At 41.4% G+C, this 22,358-nt stretch overlaps 1 long non-coding RNA gene across 2 annotated transcripts; it reads right to left on the bottom strand.

Moving 5' to 3' along the window:
- Nucleotides 1-352: 352 nt before the first annotated feature.
- Nucleotides 353-18,509, bottom strand: LOC105015497. Of its 2 annotated transcripts, none has more exons than XR_828375.3 (3): nt 18,450-18,509; nt 17,919-18,001; nt 353-439 (listed from the first exon to the last, which is right to left on the bottom strand). It is a non-coding gene; the product is annotated as an uncharacterized LOC105015497 (long non-coding RNA). The 2 variants fall into 2 exon arrangements; XR_828376.3 differs by lacking the exon at nt 353-439 and adding an exon at nt 14,702-15,143.
- Nucleotides 18,510-22,358: the final 3,849 nt, after the last annotated feature.

Here is a 22,358-nt window from a genome sequence, read left to right as displayed (position 1 = left end):
CTCAACGGAATTTAGCGAACTGAAGTTAAGAAAAGCAGAAAATTACTGTAGCCAAAGCTTGAGGCTTATATATCAAGTTAACTTATGCATCAGCCTCAGTAAGCATACACAGGCACTCCTTTTTCACCAGTTCCTCTAGCAGCAGACATTTTAACGCACAGCTTCAAAGAGGGAAAGAGAAAGCATCAGGGTTTTCTTTTTTTTTTTATGAAGAGACAAAGACATCATTGATCATTTTGTAGTGAACGCTGCATCCTGGTAATCCTCTTCTTCCCCTTGTAGTGTCTGCACTGTCTAATGACGCACAGATTGACACTGGGCTCCTCCCTCCTCCCTTCATCCTTTCCTCAGTCCCCTCTTCCTTCTCTCCTCTCTGCCCATCTGTGTGAAAGATCCGAGTTTACAATGCTGCTGCTGCATGTCCCCTTAGATGTGCCTCCTAGCCCAGGAGAAGAAAGGATTAATGAGATAGATTTATCTTTTCTGGTAATACACCCAGCATTGTTTTCCTCATGCATGTCCTAAATGCGTCCCAGAGAGCCCAGGGAGGAGGCTGCATCGCTGAGTCTTGTACATTAGTGGGACGGAATTCACTTCATGCTACACTCTATATGCACATTTGATTGACCTCCGTAAAAAAAAATAATAATAATACACACAAGGCTTTTATACAGACTTCCTTTAGGAGTATTCCACATTTGACAGTTGTTGTCAAGCTGTAATGTATGGCCTTAAACCTGACCATGTAGTTTTGGCAAGGTGAGAAAGGTCTCCTCCAATGTCTTGTGTAACGTTTTCCCACAGCACTTTGTTGTTGGCGTACGCCTAGTCTGGTGTCATTGAATGTGGACAGGAAGCAACAAAAAAAAAGCATTGTTTCCATCTGGATGAGAAAAAACATGAAGAGAAAGACAATCTAACGAAAATGTCATCCCCAACAACCTCAAAATGCTCATAAGACAATTACCATGCAGTGATGAGAGCGGTTAACAAAGGCTCAGAGTCAATAATGATGTACATATTCTTATTTGGTTTCTCTAATGATTTCTCTCTCTGTGGGATTCTTTATAAAAAAAGCCTCCAGCTTGCCATGAATTAGCAGCAAAGAATATACCATAACATTACTGCCAAATAAACATCAAAAGATCCATTGTGCCCCTTGATGAATTGCCCCTACTGTAGCCTAACCTTTTGTATTTTTTTGATAACTAGTACATATGTATTCATAGGGAAACTGTATCCCTGCAGTCTATCGGTAGGCAAACCAGTGTTGTTTGTCAAGACACACTCTTCAGGTCCAACCATGTCAGCTGGCATCTATGAGAGGACACTGTGTGTAATTATCAGGACATGAATCATTCCAATACTCCTCGCTGTCTGTTCTGTGTGTTTCCGCCTGGGTGGCAAACCAAAGACAAACACAGATGGGTGACGTTTAGCTAACAGGTGAGGACCCGGCTTTTGGCATGCCGCGGATCAGGTTACCGTGGAGACCTGGGGAGCCTGCGAGAGGAGAGCATTGATGACTGCTAATGGGGCTGCTTTGGGAAGCATGTGAGTGTGTTGGTGTGTGTGTGTGGGTGTGTGTGCGTGCGTGCCGTTTACTCTACAGCCCAAAGCAAATCCGCAGCACGTATACCCACAGTCCCTGACCTCCCAGTGTGAACGCCGGGCGTCAGGGAAATTTACAGCGGGAATGATTAGCTCATATTTAAATGCGGCTGAACAGCTAACTTCCTGAACGTTTCACGGGGTGAAGTAGTCTGTGGTGTTTAGGCACTCCCAGAGGTGGGATGTCTTGCTGGGGGTAGAGCTAAGCCGGTTATGGCATAGACTTCCAGAATTATTCATGCAGATATGAATGGGGATTTTATTCTGGTTCCAGGCTTTCGTAATTACTCTTAGGAGATTTTGTTTTAGGCCACAAAGTAATCAAAATAAGATGTCTCCCAAATGTCTTCACTGACTGTTACAACGGCTTGCATTTATTTTGCCCTGAGTAGCCCTCCAGTTCTGCCGTGCATCCCAGCGCGGAAGAAACATGAAGACGCCATGCAATAGAACATCGCCACATCTTCCAGTTGGTCTTCACCCACATCTCCTCAAATCCTCATGGTTGTCCAAGCGGACCCGTATACGGTTCACGCCCGACGTTGAGACGCTGCACTCATATTTTGACAGAAACCCATATGCTAGTGCTCTTAGCCCTGATGTCATAACCGTACATGCTGTCTCAACTTGAATTGGTGAGTGCGTGGGGGGAGGTTTTCACCTCTCCGTCGGCTCGCCGTCTTTCTGCGTTCACACCCATCAGCAGGTTAATTACCTGTGAAAGCTGCTCACTTGAAACCTTAAATCACTCATTCAGCATTCTGTCAGGAGCTGGCGGCTTAGCCACGCCGCCGACGGTTCCGCCTTGTTTAGCCAACACTGTGGAGAGACGGGTGGGGATGCATGCGGCGGCGGTGACGGGCGGGAAATGTGTGAAACGGAAGCAAAGCACGTCCTTGTGAGATGGGAGGTGTCAATAAGCTCTGGCGTCGTTTTATTTTTAAACCCTATGTGTTTCGAGTTTTAAATAATCTGGTTTAATCTCTCCTGCCCCCCGCCCTAAAACAAGAACAGGTGGACGGGATACGAGTGTCCCCTTTCTGAACAGGGCCAATGCCCCTCAGTTAAACCCTGTGCTGCTGCGTGTTTAAAAGCTGCAATTATTAGAGTTCGTCTTTCAAGACCAACCCCCTCCTTCGCCATGGCTCCTGGGACGAGAACATTCCCTGCATTCCACAGTTGAAGTGGCACAGATTGCCTAGGTGAAATCTGTCAGCCTGTTAGTGAGAGCAACAGCCCCAACTTACCAACACAAGGCATCTCTTGCCCCTAACCCCAAGCTGGGCTTCTTCTCAACCTGCAGGGCTTTGTGTTATTCCTGCCTCTGCTGGTAATTCATAATACTCCAAATGTATTTGCATTGGGATAGCTGTGACATTTGGCTGTTTTCTCCCATTTGTCAAAGTGCCGTAGCGGGATAAGACCTCGGTTTCAGTGCAGGGCCCAGTGGACTGGTCTGTTCATTTGTGTTCGTTTCTCCTTTTACAGGTTGGACATCTCAGAGGTACTGGGTTTATTTTGCGTTCTCTCACCGCGGGTGGATTTACCAGTAATAGCACCCTTGGGGACTGTGGGCTAATATGTTGGGGCTTTCAACAACACTGCTTCAGTGGAGAGGATTGTGATTTCTTTCTCTAGACACTACGGCAATAATCAATTCATTTACACAGGAGAGATGAACATTTGGCTAGAAGAGAAATGAGTAATGTGTGTCCTCAACATTGACTGTTGAGTGCAGACAGACAGTGTGGAACTAGGTGCGTAATTGGCTTCACTGGCATATGACTGCAAACTTATTTAATATGTTAGAAGGAAAGGCTGAATCCGGAAAATCTGCTCAAACTCTGAAATATTAATTGCCTACGGACTTGTGTGTGTTAGCGAAATAATGAGAGGAGTACATAGTAATAAATATACAGATCAGATGAGAAGCAACATGAAGCAAAATGCAGAGGCATGGGGATATCACATTACTTGCCCATAATAAACCTTATACTGCTACTGTAGTTATAATACTCCTTACAACAACACTAATGCCTAATAGACCTGTACTGCTACTATAGATAGTATTATAAAATGGCTGTTAGGCTACACTCATAGAGAAAGAGAACAGTTGTCTTCATATTTGCCTTTATTAGAGTCTATGAGTATTAGAGCACCAGTGAAGGAAACCACTGTTTCAGTGTAGTCAGATAGGTGGGACTTTAGTTTGGGTTATCAAGAAGGATATGGCAATAAAGTTCATACTCCCACCCAGTCGGCTGTAGCCAGAAGAGCACTGAGAATGCATTTTCTCCAACCTGATTCTTATGTCCATCTCTAAGGTCATCTCCATAGGGAAAACAAAAATACCAATTATGAAGAGCAAAGTGATGCAATCTTAAGCATTAGCAGGAGACATGACAACATGAAAATAAAGTACAATTAGGTTGCATTAAGCAATTATACTAATTATATCTTCACATTAAGTCTGCCAATGAAAAACACAAATGGTGCTTAAATAATGATACAGTGCAACAAATAATAGTGAAATAGATTTAAAGGTACATTTCCCTATTTTAAAGCTTAAGGTAAATGATTCTTCTCCCTACTACTCTAAGAATAGAGTCAAGAAAAATTGTAATTCATGTGTCCTAAAACAGCCATTACAAATAGTAGTTTCTCGTAGCTTCGAGACTACTTTCAGGGAGAGGAACCATTTATAGCCAAGTTGTAAAACAGTGAAAGTGGCCTTTAATGGAGCAGTCACACAAACAATGAAAAAAAAAGTATTGATACCGTCCTGTCTTTCATCTTCCCTTAACATTAGCAACAAATATTGCGTCGATAAATCAAAGAAACGCTTTACAAATAATCTAATCAACTTTTTACAGTATTATTCATGCTCCTCATCAGCATTCTTTGTTTAACAGTTATGTTTATTGATAAATGAAGATGTGTTTAAATAATTCAAAGCAAACATTAGCTGTGAGCTGCATGGGAGATTAATAATTGATGGGGTGTTGCGAGGGGCCGAACCACTCTGGGAATAGATAATATTAGCTTAATGCAGGACTGGGGCTGTGGAGAGCAGAGCAGAGCAGTGGAAGTGTAATGGAGCTGCTGCAGCTAACTGATGATGGTTATTGTGGCCTGAAAGTTGCTACAAAATGAGAAAAAAGGCCCTGAGTTGAAGAAAGGAGAGGAGGGTGGAGGGAGGTTGTGGGGCAGCCATAGATTTGGCTTATAGGAGCTGACAGTGCAAATTGTGGTTTTAATAGCAGGAGGTTTACACATTCTACAGAGAGGCCCTAATGGCCAGCCAGTGCTTAGTGCAAAGGGAGAAAAATTGCCCTGCACTATTAAAATGAAACCCAAGAAGCCTCTAGCTCTTGGTTTTGTGTTTTCTGAGGATTTCTTTTTTTCTTTTGACCTCCTCCTCCCCATCACTCATTTTGATCCCCTCCTGTCCATTTCCTGCCTGGAGTCTCGCTAAAGTTCTCCTACGCACCCGAAGAAACATGGACCACAGTGTTACCCTTAACGCTGACCCTGTGAAGTCACATGACTCATGTATTCTGAGTCCTCAAAGGCCTTACTAACTGGAAGAATGAGGAGTAAAGAAATGGCTGGATGTTGTTTCTGTGCACATATTGGCTTTCAGAATGAAAATCATTGATTCTACTCATGTGGTACAAAGTATCCCCACAACATGATGCGGCCTACTCCCATAGTAGCAACCTATCATTTTTAATGCATTGGCTTTATTTAATTTCAAGGCAGCAAGATGCATAGATTATGTGTGGCTAGTTGTACACTAAAACTTTAAAACTTTAAAAGTGAAATGAGAATGACCCCTCAGTAGACACAAAACTGTGCATCAATGTAAAGTGGCACCATATTTCTGTCTTTTATGTATGCAGCTATATCTCCTGATGTTTTAAAAGACATGCCGCTATCCCTTTGAGAGGACTTCTATAGCGTTAGGGCAGATCATACTCGAGCTGCGTCATCATTTCTTATGCACGCAAACAAGCACCAGCTATGGTACGCATCAACCATATGCTTATGTTAATGGCTCCTCAGCTTCAGTGCCTGAAGGTCAGCCTGCAACAAAAGGGCCTCGTTGACTCTCTGAGGGATTCTGCCTTGTTGTGCCAATGAAGGAAAAAGATGCAGGGATGGATAATCTGAATCAAAGGCACTGGAGGACCCCTTCATTCGGTGTTGCTATCACAGCATCATATTAGCATCTAAACAAAGGAGGCATACCCCACAGCGCAGGAGTGTTTCAAGTGGTCACTCACCAGCCTTATTTATTTCTTCTTCATCCTTCACTTTTTATGCTGAGTATCAGATTTCTGCACCACACTACCCCCCCAAAAAATCACAGTGTCTTCAGAATAAGTGTTAAAGTTGCTTCTTCTTTTATTTTTTATTTTTTCAACAGCAAAACGTGTGACAGCTGTCATCAGTCCTCAGTACCTTTTTGATCTGCATGTCAAAGTCTGCAGGTTTACCGGCTGGATCGCAAGGTTTTGCTGGATGGACAACAAAAGGAAGGAGAGTAGAACTTGCCCCTGTCTTGAACTTGATGTTTAACATCTATTCGCATAATGGGACGTGAGCAAGTATGAAATATTTCATAGAACACCTAATCATGTTAATGAAATTGTTCCATTTGAGTGTTAGTGTAATTTATTTTAAGTTTGGTAGAATTTAATGAACTACTTGTTTAAAACCCATGTTTATTTTGAGGCAAATTTCTTGTTCATCTTGCATAGCTGTGCATAAGTACATATCGGTTTTATTGAGTGAAAGTGCAATGTTTTGATAATGTATCCTTTTTCATGGTACTGCTGGCTGTTAAAGAGGAATTCGATTGACGACATATTGAAAAATAGGGCTACGAGTGGATTGGGGGGGCTTTTGAACAGATGGGTTTTTAGGTGGCTCTCTGATGTGAGGGCTTGAACTGAAAGTATAGAGGAATGGAGGCGTGCAGGAATGGGGTTGAGGGTTTCTCCGTGTCTTTTATCCTAGTCTGTGTCTGATCCCCAGAGGATTTGATGGGCATTTGTCTGTCACTGTTCCTATCAACATGATTATACTGGCACATTTGGGCCCTGTTAGAGCTGCTGCTATGCTATGATGCAAGGCATAGAACAGCTATAAGAGGCTGTAAATACGGGTGTCTGTCATCTTCGATAATTGTCTTCCACTCTGGTTGAATTACCCTAAACAATAACAAGGTAGTGGATCTCAAACAGAGTGCCGGATGTTCCCATTAAAGTTTGATTTTCAATAGACAAAAATAATTTTTTGGGACTGGAAATAGCCCGAACCCTTGTGTTTCGGGGGTATAATGTCAGGGCTAAGGCAATTGAAAGGTTGTAGACAGGAATAGTCCCAGCTCTTTCCATCATCAGCTGGATAGCGGCCTTGTTTTTGACACTGACTATCCTATCAGAGTTGACACCCAGCTGAGTGGTCAGCTTGTAAAATGCATCCTGCTATCCCTAGAATGGTGGTTGCACCACATTCCATTCTATACCCAGTTTGCAGACAACAACAGCATGTTAAAGTGGATCAATGAGCACCTGTCGAGGGATAACAGCTGGAGAGTACAAGAGGCCACAACTGGCAAGTGAAGGTCAGAAAAGGCTAGACTTGGAACATATTAAGATTCAGTTCTAGCTATGCTTTATTTTGACCTGATTGGCTGACTTTTGTTGAGAAAGAGAGAAAGAAAATCCCTGGCTTATGGATGTGTGGAGTGCATTGTCCAGACGTAAATATTTTTGTTCAGACATAAACATGTTCAGTCATGGAGAATGTCTGATGGATGTCACTATTTCTTTTTCCTTTGGAGTAGACCCCGCTTCAGGCTGAAAGAGTTGAAAAATCTGTGCATATGTAACTGGGGTAATTTACACAATCCTCCAAGCAAGCTTTGCTCAATAATTTACAGGCTCCTATCGTTTGAACCCTTGGTCTGAGAGCCTTGGTCTGGGGCTGTACAGAAATGCAACACCCAGGCTTGTCTGGATAGCTTGAGGCCTAGTTTGGGGTGGATAATAGGCAAAAGGTACAAAGGCACATATATCTCAATACATGCATGAGAGCAAAGAGGAGGGTCATTAGGGGTAACCCGGGTAAGCCTGTACCAACATCTCTTCTGATGTGGGCGTTAAAGAGCATGTGTCACTCTCATGGTATTTGACCAAAAAGGAGTAAGGAGCTCCCGGTCTTCATCTCTGAATACATAAATACCAGTTATTCATCTATCAGGAAAACACAACTCAGGATATCACCAACAACAGTAATCAAACTATTTTCATAATTATTTTTATTTAGAATATTTGCATCAAGTATGTAGAAGCAACCTTTGTTCATTTCTTTATTGATGTCGCTTAATGAAGCATACATATTTGCAAAATAAACTCTGGCTTCGTTATTGGAATTATTGTAATTAATATTTAAATTGATTAATGGACTATTAACACATGAATACATTTCTATTAGTATGTTTGCATGATACTGGACCCCATTCCTATTGAAATGAATTATTTTCTAGATGTTTGTTTCCAGCCCGACTCTAATTCTAATCAATCAATCAATCAAATGTATTTCTAAAGCCCTTTTTACATCAGCAGTTGTCACAAAGTGCTTTTACAAAACGCTGAGCCTGAAACCCCAAGGAGCAAGCAACAACAATGTTGAAGCACAGTGGCTAGAAAAACTCCCTAAGAGGGGCAGAAAGTTAGGAAGAAACCTAGAGAGGAACCAGGCTCGGAGGGGTGACCAGTCCTCTTTTGACTGTGACGGGTGAACATTTTAAGAATACAAGTTGTAATAATTAGTAAATGCATTTGGGTTGTGTCCAGAGTCTATTAAACCTAATCCAGGTCAGAAGCATGACCAGATGGACAAGGACAGGGACAACCAGGTGGAGGGGGGTTTGGGGGGTGGTTATCAGTGGTTAGCAGCTGGAATCGTCAGGTATTGTCTTAATCTGCAACACAACCAGGAGGACTAATCAAATCAAAAGCCTTCCTATATGATGGCCAATGCTGAATGGAGTCATGTAGCAACACAAAAAATATTAAATTAAACACCTTCAACTACAACTCTGTTTCCAAAAAAGTTGGGACAGTGCATAAAATTCTAACAAAAGCAGAATGCAAAGATATGTAAATGCCGTATCCCTATATTCAATTGAAAATAGTACAAATACAACATATCAAATGTTGAAACTGAGAAATGTTATTGTTTTTGGAAAAATGCATGCCATTTTGAATTTTAATGCAAGCAACACAAGAAGTTGGGACAGGGGCATGTTTTCCACAGTGTTGCACCACCTCTTCTTTTAACAATACTCTGTAAGCGTTTGGGAACTGAGGCAACCAATTGCTGTACTTTGGAAGTGAAATGTCTCTTTTCCTATGGACCCATGCCGTTGTAACATGTGCAGAATGTAGTTTGATATTGTCTTGCTGAAAAAAGCAAGGCCTTCCCTGAGAAAGACATAACCTGGATGGCAGCAAATGTTGCTCCAAAACCTGTATATATTGTTCAGAATTAATGCTGCATTCATAGATATGCAAGTCACCCATGCCATGTGCACCAATGCACCCCCATACCATCATTGATGCAGGAATCTGAACTGTGCGCTGATAACAAGCTGGAAGGTCCCTCTCCTCTTTAGTATGGAGGATGTGGCGTCCATGATTTCTAAAAATAATTTCATTCCCAGACAATGGTTTTCTGAAGTGTTTCTTAGCATGCATTGACGTTCACTACAGAATTGCGTCTGTTTGTAATGCAGTGCCGTCTGAGGTCCCAAAGATCACGGCCATCCAATATTGTTTTTTTCGGCCTTGTCCCTTGACTACAGAGATTTCTCAGAATTTTCTGAATCATTTAATGATATTACATACCGTAGATGTTGAGATCCCCAAACATTTTGCAATTTTACATTGACAAACGTTATTCTTAAATTGTTGCACTATTTGCCTGCACAGTTTTCACAGAGTGGTGAACCCCTCCCCATCTTTACTTCATCCTCTCTGGGATGCCCTTTTATACCCTATCATGTTACTGACCTGTTGCCAATTAACCTAATTAGTTGTGAGTTGTTGCACCAGGTTTTTTTAGCATTACACAACATTTCCAGTCTTTTGTTGCCCCTGTCCTAGCTTTTTTCATACATATTGCCGCCATTAAATTCAAAGTAGGCATATATTTTTCAAGAAACAATAACATATCTCAGTTGCAACATTTGGTATATTGTCTTTGTACTATTTTCCATTGAATATAGGGTATAAATGATTTGCACATCATTGCATTTTGTTTTTCTTTACACTTAACACAGTGTCACAACTTCTTTGGAAACTGGTGGTACAAGTGGGAGCTCACATAAAGGTAGTCAATGATGTAGTCAAAAGGAGCTACAGATTTTAAATAGTCTCTCAGAGTACTTTGACAAGTCTTGAAAAGCAAACTTGGCTCTTAAATTTCAGAAACATTATCGGTTGCTCTGTTCCTCTCAGAGTGTGACGATTCTGACGAGGAGGAGCAGTTGGTTCCCTGGTAGTTCTGAGCACTAATGGTGTCTTAGAGGCGGCAGAACCAAGGCATACCCAGCTAGCAGGGACTTGCAGAGCAGCACACTGTCACAGCCCATCACATTCCTCTGAACTGGAGCCGTGAATAATTTCTTCAAGATCCAAAAAACCTTTCTTTTGCTGTTGCTTTGCAAGAAACCAGCCAACCCCAAGTCCTTGCAACTATTTCAACAATGGTGGAAAAAGTAAAGAGAGAGATGAAAATGGATGTCTCTTCTTTGTTTAACTGAATTCGAGAAAGTTGGGCAAAACTGTGTCTTGGAAGATGATATAAAACGGAGAACAGCTCCGTGGATACAGCAAGGCAGTGACAGGGATCATGGATGAAAGTGAACTCAGTAAATTGTAAACAAGAATGTGGTCACGTTGTGCCCATGCCAAATCTCTGTAGCGCCCAACTCTGTTAGCCACTATTCGGCTTTATGTTGGAGGACGTGTTTACATTCTGACTGGTGTTTGGTGATCACAGTTTAGAATGATGTTGTGACAGGTACAGATGTCTGTTGTTGGGTAAATGGCAACAAAATAATGGATTCTTCAACAGACCGGTCTAGTGGTCATGAAGCTAAGGGGACAAGGACAGGAGGATAAGGTTGAGAGGTAATGGACATAAAGGGTTTTTCCTGCCCTGTTCTGTTGGCCTCTGTCTGTGGAGAGGAGGAATGTTGAGCGGAGCAGGGGAGCAGGCAGATGGGCCATAACGGTCCTGTTCAAGCCTCCGACTGCACTTGATTTCAGGGGGGAGAAGACAGGGCAATGCCCCCCACCCAACCCACACACACAAACAGATGTTCACAAGCTGCTGCTGCTAGGACAATGTCATAAGTTCACTGAATCCTCTTCAAAAGTGGACCAACACAGCCAGTCTCACGTCAATGGGTTGGCCAGAGATTAGAAGAAGGGTGAAACAGAACGTAAATAAAGACAGGGCTTTGGCCATCAGTATGTATCAAAAAAACATCATGTTTGTTCTTTTCTGGTCTTAAAAACATATATATATATATATATTTCTAAATAGTATCTAAAATCACCAGTATTTTTGTGGCAATTTTCACAACTATGACTGACTATGACTGAGGAAAAACAATGTCAAATATATAATGTACATTATACTAACTAACTGGTTAAGTGATCAATTATGGGAGTAGTGGTAGTATTAAGTGTTTTAACAATTGAGAAGACAATCCTATCTAAAGCATTCCAACTTCCTTCAGGCCATGGATAAGCTAAGTCATGGAATCATTGGTGAACAATCTTAGGTTTGGATTTACCATGCCGAAAGACTTCTCTCGCAGTGCAAGAATAATTAAGAACTCCAGCCAAATGCGAAGGCAGAATTGAAGCAAATTAGCTAAGTGTGTGCTAAACATTTTTTTATTTTATAATTATGGAAATATTTTGTCAATAGTGATGGGCAGTGTACAGTATGAGTTTTGCTTAATGTGAAAAAAGTATAATATTTGTGCAAGATTACATTCAGCATTTCAAAGAGTCATTTTGCAACACTGTTTGCTCTTTGATTAAGTGTTTTTTACAATGACTAAAGTGAGAAGATTTTAATGTTTTGATGACTTAATCAATGCACTCATTATATTTCATCAAAATTACTGAATGAAATGAAAGCCCTATCATTTGTTTTGAATTTAAGAATGTAAGTTGTCTTACATGTGAGATGAGTTCGTAGTTTTAAAAATAAACACATTCCATTACACATAATTTGTGCAAGTACTTTATATGAACATCATATATTTAATTTCCAGATGAAACACGGATTCTTCGACCTATGTTGTACATAGGCAATTTAAAATGTGCTTAACATTTTGAAACAAGAAAGCAGGCAAGACTAGTTCAGCCGGCCCGCAATAAAAAAGGGTTGTCCTCTCGGGATTCAAACCCGGGTCGCCCATATGAAGGGCAGTGTCGTTAACCACTACATCATGGATTTATACATTTGGTGACTGTCAGTATAGCCTCTTGAACAAATCTTATTTTGCCACTGGCCGTTTTATATGTTAATTGGCCATTTGTGGATGACATTGATACAGAATCATGGAATCCACCAGAAATAATAAATAAATGATGTTGCTCTCAATAGATTCGAAACTTAGGTCTTCCACACGAGAGGAACTGTCCACTACGCCATGACATTACACGTTTCAACAATCGCTAGTCTATGGACAGAATTGGTTTTGCCATTGGCCGTCTTAACAGCTTATTAGCCAGTAATAGGCTTACTAGTACCTACTAACTTCCTAGGAATAATCATAAGACTTGAGCAATTGCTAGCAAGACTGAAGATGAACTTTTCCATGCCAGAAACAGTTTCAATATAATCGTATACAGTTTCAGTTAAGGCTAACATAACTACTGTATGTTGTAGGCAGCAAATATGTTTGTCTATCCTGACCCAAAACGCATGCATGGATGCGGACTTCCAAAATCCACCAGAAACAGTCGCAATAAAACCATAAACTGTTTATTTCAGGCTTACTATAATACAGTCAAGGGAGGTTTTTGCCAGCAAAGTTTTCATCTATACTGAACAATTCATAATGCATACTTTGCTTCGCATGCGAGAAGATACGAACTCGGGACCTATAGTTCGCAGGTCCGCTTCTCTAACCACTACGCTATATAACAAAGTATACTCAGTCAGTCACTCACAGTAAGAGATATTCGCTGTTCTTGGCCGGCTCCACATACGTGGTCTGGCAAAAACAGCCTTGTTGTTCTGTTGTAATTTGGGGGAACTACCTCTTTATTTAAAGTCATAAAAGGAAGGTAAACTTTTAAATATAATTGACTAACAGTAAATAGAATATTTACACTGACTTCATGGACTAAGGTCAAAGTTGAATTGAGAGAGAACTTTGAAAAAAGCTGAGAGTAATACCAAGAAATATCAGAGATGTATTTCCATGTGTCCTAGCATTGCAGCATGATGTAACGCTACGGTCCTATGTTAATTCAGTGGATGTTGACATCATCTGCTCAACCAAGCAAAAGATTAAAGACTAACTTGTGTTTTTAGAGAATAATATTCATTTGACAGTGTAGTGTACAACTCCCTCTGTGCTGTATGGCATTAGGATCAAATAATAAAGTAGGATTAATCCTTCGCTGGTTTCTGTGGTTTTGAGCATTACAACTCCAGGCTCTTCTCCCCTTCCCTGTTAATGCCTGTGGACTCCTTAATGTGTTAATCAAATGCCCTGCTGGGCTAGATTGACCATAATGGATTTGGTCCAACAACAGATATCCAATGCTCATGAATTGATTTCATCTCTGAAGAGACAGAAATAAATGATATTTACAATTGAAACATCAATGGGACACGAGCCACAGTAGTAAGACATTGAGAAAGTCAATCCCCCTTGAACATCCACACTGACGCATGAAAGGAAACCTCAATAGCTGGTGTCATTTGTGAATGTGATTGAACAGATTATTTATTAGTTTTCCCAGTAGGATTTATTAACGCCTTTGAAAATGAAGATAGTTATACCCTCCGTATTTAAAATTACATTAGTGTGTATACAGTCTTTAACTTCATAACTCCTTTACTACAGTATAAAGCCTTGTACTATGCATTGCATTAGAAATAGCACTGATATGATATTATGATTTTCTCATTATGATTTTCAGTTGCATTTATATAGGTTTATAGGTCTAAAGTATAATCTAAACGACCTTAGGTCATATGCTCTAATTTAGCAGTAGCCGGAGTCGGGTTCCTCATATATCTGGCACAGAATCAAGTGATCAGATTACATTAAATGTTTTTTTTGTGTTTTCTTTCTCTTTTTTTTAAATCCGCAGCCCTCTACTATAAATTAAAACCATCTGAAAGTGTCTGGAGTGCATTTCATTTTGCCTTGATTCATATGCTGTAATATAACCCCTCTACGACTCCCCCCGCTGTGGCACTGGCGGGCGAGGCGAGTACGCTGCCGAGTGCGTCAGGAGATTAAAATCCAGCAGCGAGATTGAAAACGGGACAGAGGCATCAGATAATATAGTAGAGATATAATGAAAGTGTAAACAAAAACCTGGCGCAAGAGAAATGTCAGCTCATAAAGTTTCTCCACTGTCGCTTACAAAAAATATTCCGCTAGCCTGGCGCCCAGCAAGTTATTAACAGTTGACTGAATTACACAGTTCAAAACTTGAACTGATTTCACATTTTTTTTCTTTCTTTTTTCTTTCAAAATGTTAAGGTAGGGAGGAGTTGGGATTTATTCCCTGTGTATATAAAACCTTGTTTGTAGTTTTATCATGAATGTAAGTGTTCTAGAAAAGTGTCCACATTGGAATGCCACAACTTTAAATTCAACCTTTAGATCACACTTAAGCAATGTAATGGGTCTGTAGGACTTCTACAAAGTGTACATTCCTGACTCAGTCAAGGCACTGAAAAAAAAAAAGCCAGGTCAATTAAACGAAAGGCCCATTTTACACACGCCCTCCTATCATCGACGGTGATGTGTAAAGCCCTCACACTCCGAAAGCGCCTCTGAACCCCGGCCTGTTTTTCTTGCGTTCGTTTCCACCTTTTTGTCCTGATGTGCCCGGCTGCCGTGACGCAGGCAAGCGGGGAGCGTCGTTGGCTGAGTGACCGGCCGGCCAGACAGCTGTGTTGGCAGGGCCTGCCATCCTGTCTGCCAAGTCTCAGAGCAGACGGTAAAGTCTTTCCTTTCGTGCTCCCCGAGTAATGTTCAGTACTTAGGACCAGCGCGAGGCCGCCGCCGAGCTACGGACACGGAACGTGTAGCGATTCTACATGTGCTGAGACGCTCAGTTTCTGGCTGTTGGTGGAGTCATGCTGCCAAGCGCATGCGACGAAGACTTCCAAGTTTGGTTTGAAGAAATGAACGTGGAAAGGGACCGATGTGTGATGTGTGATTAGCATTTTGCTCTGGCACCAGACTGCATTAATAAGAGATGAGAAATCAATATCAGTCATTATACCACATATGAAAGATGAAATATTAACTAGTCTGGAAACTGACCCGAACAGGTTTCTTGTCTCTGACATTGTCTGCATATGGCCTAATATGGTTAATGGTAATAAACACCTTTGGTGCAGCAAAAAGCAAGGGAAATATCATATTTACAAAGTAACACCAGGGTAGATTAACAGTTAACCTTGAAATATTATATGGCTGTACTGTAATGTCCCAAATGTTTTCACAAATCAATGCTTGCAGGTGGCACATTTTGAACCTAAACTCTTACAATGTCACAATCTATATCCTCATCTATTATGGAGAAATGCAGGACACAAACATTCTAAAAAATGTAATCGAAACCCTTAGAAAAAAAGACAGGGTACTTATGTTTGTTTTGAATCCAGGCCTGTAAGCCTCTGTAACATACAGTTTCTGCTGTTTCAAAGCCCCGCCCAAACAGAACTCTTAATGTACCCTTTTCCAGATCCACTCTCCGGATCCTCCCCACCCTCCACACCCTCTCTCCCTTTTGTGAATGGATTCCCAGCGGTGGGATCCACAAGGATTTCACAAACAATTGATCGTAAATTGCAGGAAAATTGGCTGCAGATCTTAGTGGGGAGCGAAAAGGGAAAACAGAATGAGGTTAAAATGATCCTGGGGCATTTATTCACCGAGGCTCCCATGGCAGTCCGTTCCGCAGCGTTCCTCAGGGTTCTCCACTTTCAAAATAACCCATGCTCCCGCCCCCACCCCAGAACCTCTGTCTTGCACCCCCCACCCCCTTCATTTGCCGTTTCAAATGTATTAATGGGCCGGAACCGTTCCTGGATGATCTTGGCCCTCTCTCTAATGAAAACGTTCTGCGGCTGGGTCCCAGTGCGGTAATCAGGCCTCTGGAGCTCATTGGGGTTGCTGCTGCAGAGCAGGAAGAACCCCGGCATGACCGCACATCCCTCTGTCACCCTACAGCTGCCCCTTGCCCTCCCCATCTCCTACCCAGGCTTAGAGGCCCAGAACCCCCAGAACAACAGTTCAGGCCCGACTATGGAGTTCAACGGCCCCCAGGATGGGGTGAATTCACCCGGCTTGATAGACTGGAAAAATCACCTTTCACCACTTTCCTTGTTTATGTAAACTCAATGATTTGTGAAACCCAGTATTACAGTAGTTCTGATTCTTTTTCTGTAGGCAGAAAGTGCTCTGGCTTGGCTCGGACTGGATGTTAGCTCATCGACTTCAAAGATCCTTTTAAAATTGTTTTAGATGTTGCTACGTTGTTAAGTAAAAGAGACAATTGTTAAAGGACAACTTCACTGTTTTCAACTTTACTTTAGATGATTCCTGAAAGACGTCTATGCACCTAGAGAAGACTTAATCAGTTATTTCATTTTCTATGAAACATACAATTGCTAAAGATTTGCAAGACTTTATCCATCGTTAGCAAAAAGTCTACCTTGCATCCAAAGTGACACAACGATGAGCCAAAATACAATAATTATTCAATGTCAGCTCCTCTTAAAAATTTCTAAATATTTTATCATCCTTCGCTATGAATATTTGAAATAACTTTGTATTGGATGCCTTGCAACTGCATCATTCACCAAAGCCATATACGTTGAGCTTTTAGCCTGAAAGTCCACAATTCTGGCTGGAATGTAGGATAATGGATCCCCAGAAATAGTTCTCTTCTTGGGTGTTTACTCTGCCGGTGACAGGGCCTTTGTCTGGTGATACCTGACAGTCTTTTTTTGTAGTATGTTTTGGAGTTTTGCAAACCTGTTGAAGGAGCTTTGAGGACCTAGAGGACATGGAGACCCAGCTGTTTTTTCTGCAACCATTGCCCTTCATCCCAACATCAGCCCCCGAAAACCGGGAAGCACTAATTAGTCCATAGAGCTGAAGGTAACTCCAGTATTTTAAATGCAGCATTCGTGATTTTCTCTGATCATTGACTAGTTGTTGTACAGCATCCGATCATTGTTTGTGTTAGTTATGCTTGCATACTAAAGTGCAGCTCTTGAAATGATCTTGAACCCAAAGCTATAACCATGAGGCTTGTTTCCATTCTTGTCCTTTGGCAACCTCAAATACCTTTGTATCCGAGACCACATTCGCAAATTCCTTACATTACTACAAAGACATGCAATCGTTTAAAGAATGGGAATGTCACTCAAACCCAATATCATTAAAAGAAAACTCTGGAGGTCGTTTTTCCAAATCATGAAGAATGAACCTTTTACTTCAGTTTATATGGTCCAAATTTATGTGTGAGTATTTCTTCAGTGCAATTTATTTCTGTATGAAAGACGAGGCAGACTTCAGAAGTGTTTTAGAAATCTCAGTTAAAAGCCTAGTCGAGTGTGTGACAACCACACTGGGGTCTGCATTTGTTTTTCTTGGGCACCTCCATTTTCTCTCTGACCTTGAGGAGCAAGGACTGCTGGGCAATTGTCTGGTGTCTTGACTAGTTAAGTCAGACATTTTACCGGTCAAAAAGAACCACCACAATGTGTTTAACTACATAAAAATAGGGAATAATTGGGGAAAATTATAAAAGAAAATCTGTCAGGTCTAAAAAAAAGTCTTGCCTCTTTAGTGTCAGTGCTCAGCCGAGCATGAAATGCACCTTCTAAAGACTCGTCTTCCAGAAACAAAGGCTTCCATACCATCTATCCAGGTAATGACTGTCTGAGGGAACGTTAAGAAAGCTTTCCATTTTCACCCACACACCCCTCCCCGTCTCTCTCACCTTCCTCTGCCGTATCCAAAACCTACGAAGCCACGTCCCCGTTCTCAGGCCGGACTGGAAACGACGTTCAGCCCAGGTCCTGTCTGGAGTTAAGAATTACATTTAGTGAAAAACAGCAGGGAATGAATGTTTTCAATCCCCCTAAACCATAGAAAACATGTGGCCTTCCATTATTCACGGGTCTGGCTGCGGTGAGAGGGGATAGTTGCTTGTTTACAGGGAGCAGAGTGGACCCACACTGCACCTACACTCCACTGCCTGACAGCTTGATGGGGCATTTAATGGTGATTCACTGGCTAGATCTATGGGGATGAAAACATTGAATTCTGGGAGAGCAATTTCATAAGAAAAATAAAGCGCTGAAAGGTTACCACGGTCGTTGGACGGGGTGGTAGATGGCTATGTTCGGACCACATTGTCTGGAATCAAATCCAAACTTTGATCTTGAGCTTTTATTACACGCTATTACATGGAACTGAGGGAGTTGGAATAGAGTGCCACAGGTCAAATAAGGGGTGATTCTGCTGTTACCTTGGTACTCTTCTTCAGTCGTGCATTGCGTGCCATCTGGGACATTGGCGCTGTCATCGGTAAAGCCTGCAATGGCAATGTTAAACTCTCAAACTCCAAAATAAACCAACAAACTCTACCAAGTTATACCAAGCGTCTGTCCATTGTGATGTAATGTATCCAGGCAGACATAGCTCTGTGTGGTTCAGCAGCATGTAGCCATTAAAGGCAACCAGGGCCCTAACCCTCAAGTGATCATTGATCTCCCCGTTCATATTTCATTTATGAGGGGATTATGTCCTTGTTTAGGAAGCACAAGACTGGGCTTAAGTGGGTTTCACCAGAGTAACTCATAACGCCAAATAACCCTGCGAAAACCTCCCCAAGGTTAGGGCACTCCTTCTGGCCGAGCCAGGGCGGTAATGGAGTGATGTCATGGAGGCCCGTGGGATGTCTCTCTGCGACTGACACTACAGACAGAACTCAAATGAGCTTATATATCACCTTGATTCATTCCTTTATTCATATAGGATGGACGGCGTTAAAAGAAAATTCACTCTAAAGGCTTACCTATTCTGTAATACTGACAGATGTACGAAGACATGAGACGTATGGAAACTAAAAAAGAACCAGAGGGTTTGATACGGACCAGGTGGACTGACAGAAGGAAAGATCCTGTTAAGATCCAACCCATAATGCAAAGCGGGTGATATTGATCAGTCTAAAATCATCTCCCCTACTCACCCTTGGGTTATCCTAGCATCATTACCATCCGGAGTTTGGGTTGAAGCCATGATACTGTACGTAAATGGCCTTGATATTGATTTTACAGGCCGGTGGGAAGGGAGGGGACGGTGTATAACACACGGACACGTACACCCACACACACTCACAAACAGACACACACACACGGGCACACCAGAATGTGCGAGATGGGCCTCCAGTGTCAGACGATACAGCACTGTCCTCAGGGCATAGGCCACATGATGCATGGATCACACACCCCTCAAAGGCTCCACCATAGGAAATCACCTGACAAGGGAGAAACAAGGGAGAAACAGCACTCTTAAGGGTAATTCAGGATCCTGGGATTTACGAAAACCTGAACGTCCTTTCACTTTTGTTAATACTCGAATGTGATTCCGTAATGGGATGGGCGTATAAAAAAGGTCAAGATTTTTAATTCTCTGACCTGAACCATGCCACTGAATGAGTAGAGGCGTGCTGCTTTGAGGTGTTATTGTGATGAGCAGCATGAGAGTTACAAAACAATATGGACAATACTTCCTTTCAGGAAAGGGATATCCTGAGGCAGAATTATATAGACCTTAAGTGCTGACAAAGAAGATATTGTATTTTTCCAGTAATAACTGCCAGCTTGTAGTTCATACTGTTCATATTGAAACACTGTTAAAATACATTGAAAACATTAATGTTTCGAGAGTTTTACCACTACACTGTATAGGTTGACAGCGTGATGACATTGCTTTAGTAGAGTCACACAATGACTTAGGCTTCAGCTACAAAGTCCAATATGTAAACTCTGGCAATGTAAATTAAGGACACGCATATTTCGATTATATCCTTTTTGCAGAATCAGATCGACCACATACCAAAAACTCACCCAAAAAGTATTTCCACGTGTTTCGTTTTTTTCTTAGTTTGTTTTGATCCGCTTGATTAGCAGAGAATGCAGGAAAATGTATGTATTGTTTCTGCTCCATGGACAGTGTCCTAAACATTTGCTGTGTATTAAATACTTTAACCAGACAATCAAAATCCTTTCAGCACTCCCTGTTTCTATGAATAGGCTTCAAGCTAAATAAATGTGCCGGGCATGCTGGTTTTGGAAAACATGTCAACAGTCCATCCCCTCCAGAGTTCCAAGCTGTCAGGTAGGGCTTACTAGCTGCCGCGATTAGAAGGGATTTGTGTGATGCATCGCGGCGTTGACACTGAACTGTGAAACGGTCTCACCAAGCATTCCAAAGGAGCTGTCAATCACTTTGCATCATCCTAGATGACTATCAGTGCTACCAAGGTGTAGTTGTAGACAGAAGCAATACTGGAAAAATGAATGTTTTTTGACTTACCATACACTACATTACACTTATGGGGCCATGTCATATATAGATTTTAGGGTTAAGCATCATTACTGACACAGGGTTCCTACCACAACCCAACATAACTTTCAAGGTTTGTCAGAATATTGATAAAGTTTCAGGTTTTTGGCAGGGGTATATATGCTAAAGAAGTAAGCGATATGGATAAAACATTGTGTACAAGGTGTGAAGTGCTTTGTTTGGACTGTATGTTTGTGAGTGTGTTTGTGCCTGTGTGTTTTGTGCCTGTGTGTCTGTGTGTGCGTGTGCAAGGTCTTTAATATTTACTAGTTACCTGTGTTACATTTAACACATTTTAAAAATGACACAATTAATTATTTTAAGGCTATTTTGACACTTATTAAAATTGTTTATGTAATTTTGGTCCATGAATGTCAGTATTTCGAAAAGCGTGATGAAAATATTTTCTTGAGTTCATCACACTACATGTCGTGAAACTTAACCAATTTTAAATTGACATATCCATAATATCAAAGCTGAGTGCATTTTTTGGAATAACATTTTAAATGAGAATGTTTTTCATTTTTCAGTTGCAGTGAAATTTGACATTACTGTACACATTTTGTACAGGTAGTAAAAAAATGGAGTTCGGAGGTAAGGTTTTCTCATTGTGTTTCCTCCTGTGTTGATATTTTTCCTTCTGCCAGACTTACCATGACCTAGCAGAGGCAATTGCCTCAGGGAGGCCTTGTGAAATTGACGTTGTAAATATATATTTAAAGTAGTAGTTGTCAGTAAAGGTAATGTGTAGTTCACTCTGCATGGTTTTAGTAGAACTGGTGTGCGCAATTGATTGTTTATTTTTGAACTGTCTTTTCTCTGACACAAGGGTCATTCTTTTTTTTCATAAGTTCCTACATTTCAGTTGTTTGTTTGACGTGCTGGTCACTATGAATTATACAACAGGAATAACCGGCAACTGTCTATCAGTGTAAGAGCAGAAGGCAGTCTGGAGAAGAAACACGTTTACCCGTTATTTGATCGCTTGGTGTAACAGCAAATATATTCATTTAAAATTGAATGTTATTCACAGACAAAGCTTTATGAAATCAAAACATCTATAACCTCTCTGCCCACAACTCAAACCAGAGTGGATCATCAGCGGGCGATGCAGCAGTTCCTGATTGATAATCACCCTTGCACCAGTCAAAAAGTAGCATTCTGTCAAGAGTCATTCACAGGGCTTTTTTGCCACAACCAGACTTCTTTCAGAAGGTTGGCTATCAATATCTGTTCTTCCTCAGATCAGAAAAATAACTACACCTGAGGAAAATAATAAAATATGTTCTTGGTAGCATCAGGTTAGGTGGGTTTGTGTTCCGTTTTAGGCTAGGTAGAACAATACCCGCACTTATAGGCATGTTACTTACTGTATCTTCACTCATGTCTCAGATGTGAGACAGTGGCCATTTTTACCGTCTGATTACTTTTAACTGATTATCATCCATTACCTCCCAACCCATTGTGTGTGTGTGTTTCCAGTTGTCTTCCTTTCTCAAAGAGGACCAGCTGCATAGGATGTTGCTTGGCAGGCGATGTCCTCATCAGGAGACTGTCTGTTTTTACTTTCTTCTCATTAAGACATTGCAATGCAGGTGGATCTTAAGGCTCTTTGGAGGTTGTCATCCATGGTGTGTTTGTTTGTGTGTTTCTGTCTGTCTCCGCGAAGAGCGCAACTGTGTAAAAAACAGTGTTTATTTCTGCTCTTTCTCCTGCTAAGAATGTCATTACCAAGTGGACCAACGAGGTTATGTGAAGTATGAGGAAGCCAGGAAACACATTTTTCAATACATTACATTTCGGGAAG

The sequence above is a fragment of the Esox lucius genome, chromosome 15 (genome assembly GCF_011004845.1).
Source record: "Esox lucius isolate fEsoLuc1 chromosome 15, fEsoLuc1.pri, whole genome shotgun sequence".
In the NCBI taxonomy this organism is placed as follows: Eukaryota; Metazoa; Chordata; class Actinopteri; order Esociformes; family Esocidae; genus Esox; species Esox lucius.
This window is presented reverse-complemented; position numbering and strand designations above follow the sequence as displayed.